Here is a 7,467-nt window from a genome sequence, read left to right on the forward strand (position 1 = left end):
CCACACCTCCCACAGCATTTTTTCCTTCTTGTATATCATTTCTCATTCTGGCTAAGAGAGCCACTGTAATCTCCTTAGAGTAGAACTTGTGTCCATCCAAATGTTTAACCCCGACATGCTAGCCCGTGATAGAGGCTCAGTCCTATGAAGTCAGATGTCATACTACAGCACGTCTTTCCTTCTAGAACATATACAAGTGTTTTCTCCCTTCTTTGTTCCTGTGGGAAAACTGAAGACTTCAGCAGAGCTAAAGGAGCTAATTATATGGCCTTGGAGAAGGCAGCTTAGAGAACCGAGGGTGCCTGGAATCTGTTAGAGCCTCAGGGTAAGCTGCTGGCCATCCAGATGTCCCTGCATCTTTACAGAGAGCAGAGTCACTGAGGCATATGGTTCTGCTGGTGCTCAGTGAATGCAATACTTTCAAGATGGTCACATCCGGGTCTCTTGGCCGCACCAGGAATTTGCAATCCCTGCAGCTTCCAGGCATTTTGACCAGGAACAGAACTGGGGGAAGTGATTTAATGCCATGCTTTGCTGAGAAATTCTACCAATGGTAATGCCTAAGAATACATACAAGGTAAGACACTGAAACCAGAATAATCCTGAAAGCCAAGCCCAGAAAACAGCCTAGACTAATCAAAGGAGAAAGAAAACATGGCTCTGCCTGGATACAGCGTGTTTATTTTCTACAATACCTTCAAATCCCCAAATATCCTTGGGTACAGAGGATGGTAATCTGAACAGGAATATAGAAAACCCAGTTTCCAGCTTGGGACCTTACATGAAACAGCTAGGCGTGTGTGCATGCATGCATGTTCACTCAGTTGCTTAGTCTTGTCCGACTTTTGTGACCCCTTGGACTGTAGTTCACTATGTCCATGAAATTTTCCAGGCAAGAATTTTGGAGTGGGTTGCCACTTCCATCTCCAGGGGATCTTCCTAACCCAGGGATTGAACCTGTATCTCCTGTGTCTCTTGGACTTCCCTTGTAGCTCAGCTGGTAAAGAATCCCCCTGCAATGCAGGAGATCCTGGTTCGATTCTTGGGTTGGGAAGATCCGCTGGGGAAGGGAACGGCTACCCACTCCAGTATTCTGGCCTGGAGAATTCCATGGACTATATATTCCATGGGGTCCCAAAGAGTCGGACATGAGTGAGCGACTTTCACTTTCACTTTTCTCCTGGGTCTCCTGCACTGGTAGGAGGATTCTTTATCACTGAGCCACCTGGAAAGCCCCAACTTTGGGTAAAACACTCAACCTCCCAGGGGCCCATTTTCCTAGTTCTAAATTCTAGTGACATGAGATAAAATTTGGAAATGCTACAGTTTATCTCAGTTATATTGCCAACTCCCATGGGGCCTGACATTGTCTTCTCCTGGACACTCATTCCTCAAATACTTCCTCCCTTTGGCTTTTTCTGTGTATTCAATACCACAGCCACCCTCTTCTTATCAGTCTGCTAGAACCCTCAGACTGCCAACCCCATAAATTGTGTGCCCAGTTACAAACCCACTGAGAACCCTCATCCTTCCTGGGACTCTTCAGATTGACAGTCAGTACAGTGAAGCTGTTTCTTTGTTTCAAAGGTATAAGAAGAGAAGGGATTCCATTCCCAGGAATTGCATATGAGTGAAAAAGTCCCACCACCCTTTATTCTGAATAACAAAATACAAGGAAGCTCAGTCCCAGGAAGACACTTTTCACAGGCATCTAACAAAGGGCTAAAAATCCACCTGCTTAAATAATGTCTCACTTACCCGTGAAATGTTACCATGAAACAAAGTAAGATTTCACAACCTCAGGACATGGATGATACTATGTTTTCCAAAGGTCCACCTTGATAAATTCCATTACAGGGATGTATTTAACTTTTAGATAAAACAAATGTTAGATGGGTGTCAACAAATAACTAGAAGAAAAAAAAGAAGCACAGGGATTCACAAGAGTGAGATGTTTTCTTAAAGAAGCAATTGCTTTATTCCAGCTTTTGAATGTTACTTAAAAAAAAAAAAAAAGACAAGTACTAACATTTTTTCAAAGTCTAGTTACCTGCACAATCTTGTGATAATTGCTTTTGGTATGTCATGCTATTTAATAGCTGTAAGAACTGTATTTTAAACCCCATTTTGAAGTTGGAGAAACTAAAACTAAAATTAGCATTCAAACCCATGCCTATCTAACTTCAGAATCTCTGTTCTGTTTCCACACCATATGATAAATCCAGAATGTAACCTTGAGAGATCTTAGTTTTCAACCAAGCTTCCTCCCTCCTTAATGTTCACCCTTGCTCCGGGCATGGCTATTTTTACACCGTCATGGAGGGAGCTCTGTCCTGAGTCTAGTATCCTGCTTGGAGGACTTTCTTTTACATTTGTTGATAACTCATTTCAAGGGCTAAAAGCCTTTATGATAAACAGGCATTTTTATAAAACCTAAATCCCCTTTGGTACAAATTCAACTATTTCTTTCCTCCCAGGTGTAATTCATTTATACATTCATTCCTATCTGCTCCAAACATACTTTCCAACCTTAAATTTTACTGCTCCCTCTCATGAATGTTTTAATTAAGATTCTTTGGTCTTAAAATAACAAAAGAAACTCAAACTAGCTTCAGTGAAAAAGGGAAATGGCTCTCAGCACACAAAAGCAGGAATTGGTCAAACTTACAGAAGGTTCTGGATCCAGGCTGCAGAGTTAGCTAACTGTCTCCATTCCTTATCTCTTCCTTCTTTGTATGCATCTACTTCATTCTTCCATGTTTCTACAGACCACTGCCCGCACTCCCAAGTCCCCATAAGCCGAAAAAAGTCAAAATATCCCTGGGATCAAGTTTTGTCTTCCAGAAATGAGGTTCTAAATGGCTCAGCATGATTTCAATCAACTGTGTCCAGGTAAGCGAACCTGTTCAGATGGAGCATCTTCAGAATAATGCATGCTGGGCCCTTGGGTGGTCCAAGAAACTACCAGGAGTCACTCTGCTGTGAGGTGACGGAGGGTTGCAGTTCAAAGGGTCATTCTTTTAAAACATGCCCTCTCTAGTGTCCTCTGTGCTGTGGACAATGTAAAGAGCTCACTCAGCTTGCAGGGCCCCCACCTCTCCCTGTCCCCCTGTCTCTCCACCCCCCAACACCCCACCCACCATATGGGAATCCAGCCCTTGCAACCCTTCAGCTCCAATTATTTCAGCCTTGCAACTTCATCATTTTCCCTTGGCTCTTTCCTTTTCCCTACCAGCCTGAAGGTTCTCTGAGAACTGAATGCCAGTCTGACTCACCTGTAAGTGCCCATAAAATTCCGTGAAAATATTTAATGGATGCTAGGTGTAGAAGTAAATCATTTCTCAGGGAAGAAGATGTTTTCTCTTCTGTTAAAAAGAGAGAGAGTTTTTATTTTACTTTTCAGATTAATTGCTTTCTCTTTCCTGAGATAAACATATTCTTTCCCCTTTAACTGTCTCTCTTGAGCTCAGTTTTAAAGTAGTGTGATTATTTTCTGTGAAACTGAAGTGGCCTTATATTGTCCAAGTGGTTAGTCCTGGAGAAAAAAATTAAAAGATAGTGGGTAATTGGAGGAGACTTTAATAAAAGGAGCGCTCATGAAACTGTGGACAGAGTTTTAGGAAACACTCAGGGTTTCCCTGGTGGCTCAGATGGTAAAGAATCTGCCTGCAAGTCAAGAGACCCAGATTCAGTTCCTTGGTTAGGAAGATCCCCCCGAAGGAGGGAATGGCTACCCACTCCAGGATTCTTCCCTGGAGAATTCCATGGACAGGGGGGCCTGGCATCTACAGTCCATGGGATTTTGAAGAATCAGACATGGCTGAGGGACTTTCACACCCAAGGGGTAGTGTAGTATTCCTGGGCTTGCCTGAGTGGGAAACTTCTACTCTCCCATGCCCTGGAGGCCCAGGGATGAAGCCGCTCCCAGAGGAGACTGCTGTGTAGTGAGAACCAAGAGGAGGTGGGTGTCCAGTGAGAACTGCCTGCCAGGAGCCCTCAGAGGGTGACGCCAGCTGCTGCTGACCCACCAGAGAGGAAGCCAGAGGAACACATACCCTGATCCTAGCCTCCTCCTTCTCTCTGATCACTTGCCAAAACACGCCAGTGATCAAACCAAACCGGAAGACAGAGGACAAAGAGCACACACAGGTCAGCTCTGAAGGCCGAATGAGCAGGTGCAAGATTAGATCTGGAGGGGTACACGGACCTGCTCCAACTTCCTCATGGATACACTCTCCCATGAGCCATGGTCAGCGAGTTGGGCCAGCCCTACTCATCTCAGCCATGGAGGAAAGATCAGTACACTTCATGTGGGAACTGGATTCACGTCAAATTCTAGGAGGAGCTTCCCTGATGGTACAGCTGTAAAGAATCTGCCTGCAATGCAGGAGATGCAGATTAGACCCCTGGGTCAGGAAGATCCCCTGGAGAAGGAAATGGCAACCCACTCCAGTATTCTTGCCTGGAAAATCCCATAGTCAGGGGAGCCTGGTGGGATACAGTTCATGGGGTCGCAAGAGTCGGACACGACTTAGCAACAACAACTTCTAGGGACTCCCATGTCCTTATTCAACCAGCCTGGTTATGACTTTTCCAAATTTCAATTGTGTCACAGCTACAAGAGATCAAGGGTAGCAGAAATGCTTATGACCCCACACTTTAATGTGTATCACACGTTCAACCTCCAAGTCACAGAGGAACCATGGGGTAAATTGAGGGCCAGGAGACCTGTGTTCATGTCCTGGCTCCACAGCACACCTCCAGGGAGGTGACTCGGGATAGGTCGCTCCTCCTGCCTAGGACTCAGTGATCTTCCATCTGTAAGACTGTCGTGTCCATGGGGAACAGATTTGTAATTGCCAAGGGGAAGAAGGTGGGGGAGGAATGGACTGGGAGTTTGGGTTAGCAGATACAGGCTATTATACATACAAGATGGATAAGCAACAGGGTCCTACTGCATAGCACAGAGAACTATATTCAATATCCATGTACACCCATGGCTGATTCATGTCAATGTATGGCAAAAACCACTACAATATTGTAAAGTAATTAGCCTCCAATTAAAATGAATAAATTAAAAAATTAAAAAAAACCTTCAATGATAAAAAAAGAAAAATAATCTGCAATGATATTTACCAACTGTTTACAATTTCTGTATGCAGCATTTGGTGTGTGCATTTTAATTATTTTTCTTATCTGTATTTACTATTTTTTTCTAGCTACATCAAAAAGATTTTCAAATTCTTAAATTGCTTTTTTCTATTTTTATTCTAATTAATAAATGATTGAAACTTAAAAAAATCCTATGATAAACCATGATGGAAAAGAATATGAAAAAGAAAGTATATATATATATGTGCATAATTGAGTCACTTTGCTATATAGCAGAAATTAGTAGTGCTGTAAATCAACTATACTTCAATAAAACAGATTAAAAATAGAAGACTGTCATGCTGCTTCCAACTCCATCATCCTGTGTTTCTAAATCCTAGTCTCCTTTGCTTTAAAAGGAGACCAGACTTCACCACGTGGATAGCGACAGTAAGGTATCACAGCATCCTTCCATGCCTTCTGTTAGTACCAGAACTCTAGACTGAGAGAGTTTTTAAGGTCAGGGGTGATGGTTTTTCCCATCACTTCTCCACTCACTCAAATACAGTAGTTTGCCTATTAAAGGGAAGTGCAGTGCCAGTCACTCGGCTGTGTCCGATTCTTTGCAACCCCATGGACTGTAGCCTGCCAGGCTTCTCTGTCCATGAAATTCTCCAGGCAAGAATACTGGAGTGGGATCCTCCAGTATTCTTGCCTGGAATACTGGAATGCCCTCCTCCAGGGGATCTTCCTGACCTGCCAAGATTTAATTTTTTTAGTGTTTATTTACTTATTAATTTTTAGCTGCATTGGGTCTTAGTTGCAGCACGAAGATTTTTCATTGCAGCAAATGGGCTTCTCTCTAGTCGTGGCATATAGGATTATCAGTTGCAGTGCACAGGCTTAGTCTCCCTATAGCTTGTGGGACCTTAGTTCCCCAACCAGGAATCGAACCTACATCCCCTGCTTTAGAAGGCAAATCCTTAATCACTGGACCACTAGGGAAGTCCTTCAATTTCTTTGATTTTTGATCCTTTATTTTGATTCTTTCTCCCAGTTTCTCTGAGTGAACCACAAAAAGGAGAACAATGAACAAGGCCAATAGAGTAAAAAGTAATTGATTCTCGGGGGTGTGTTCATTGTTTTGGATGTTTTGGCACTTTTAAGCCTCACAGTAACCCATTAAGATGGGCTCAGTTTTATCCCCACTTCACCCACAAGGAAACTGAGACTCAGAGATGGTTACTTGCCCAAAGCTAGTGTTTGAACCACAGCTTAAACCTTGCTCTTGCTGAATTTAAAGCCCACACTCTTTCTCCTTCTTGACTCTGCACATGTGCTTGATTTAGCTATTTCTGGAACTAATGCTTGAACTTTCGCCTTTGTCTTGCCTGTCAGGACATCCCAGTAACTTAGTTCCAAACCGCTACCTTCCCCAACCCCCAGGGGAGCCCCTCCTACCTCCCCTGGTGCTCAGGCCCTGCCCATCCTGTGTTCGTGGTTTGCACAACACACAGGCGAGTGGATAGCTGGGCCTGGACACAGCCCTTCAGGTCTTAAAAGGGTTTTACTGGCTTTTTATTGGCATTTCCTCCCTAAACCTCAGTGCAGTAATTCACCCCTCTGATCCCCGGGGTACAGATTAGCACATGGAAGGAAGCCTAGAAAGGTTGTGACTTGCCCTTTTGTCAGAAGGTGAAGTGGTGGCCAAGCCTCCCATCAGCTTCTCCTCCCTCCCCTCCTTCCTTGTTTTTACAGGTTGAAATATGCCTGACACTGGGATGGAAATGTAGCTTGAGTGGGAAAACTAAGGCAAAAGGAAGAAAAGGTAAAGCAGGCAAGCACAGAAGACATCACTGAAAAGTGCTGGGTGATTCTTCAAAAGGAAATAGCTAAGAAGGGAGACTAAAGAGAATCTTTCAATGAAATAATCTGGAATGAACATGAAAGGAGCAGCTCAGCTCCTCTCAGCTCCTCAGCAACTGAGTGTTGCACTCAGACTTCAGAGTACAGAGTGAGGTCAACAGCACTCTGTGAACTCTGACAGTACAAGGGCTGGGATGGTTCAAGGCACAAGACTCTTAGCGCAAACATTTCTTGATTGAAAACTAAGCCATTAAGTATCCCCTGGCATGGCATATTTTATATGCCAAGTATCTTCCACTTTGATATCTACCTGCATGACCTTCTTATTCCTGAGAATCTCTGCTAGGACGCCTCACACATCCCCCGCCAGCCTGCTGGCCTCAGTGTCCACAGTGATGTTCCTCTCTATTGTCCACAAAGTCCCCAAGAGAAGCTTTTCCTATCCCTGCCCATCTTGAGAACATCAGGGCCCATGCCAAGGGGCTGCGGCTGGAGGCGCCCAAAGCCTCT

The 7,467-nt window shown here is 44.0% G+C and overlaps 1 long non-coding RNA gene across 1 annotated transcript in view; it reads left to right on the forward strand.

Annotated features, from left to right (window-relative positions):
* LOC133261665 (uncharacterized) overlaps positions 1 to 7,051 on the forward strand; it is a 32,733-nt gene extending 25,682 nt beyond the window's left edge. The window contains exons 5-6 of the long non-coding RNA XR_009741072.1: positions 2,769 to 2,892; positions 6,850 to 7,051. This is a non-coding gene — a long non-coding RNA (uncharacterized LOC133261665). The remainder of the gene's footprint in view (positions 1 to 2,768; positions 2,893 to 6,849) is intronic.
* The last annotated feature ends 416 nt before the right edge of the window (positions 7,052 to 7,467 follow it).

The sequence above is a fragment of the Bos javanicus genome, chromosome 15 (genome assembly GCF_032452875.1).
Source record: "Bos javanicus breed banteng chromosome 15, ARS-OSU_banteng_1.0, whole genome shotgun sequence".
NCBI lineage: Eukaryota > Metazoa > Chordata > Mammalia > Artiodactyla > Bovidae > Bos > Bos javanicus.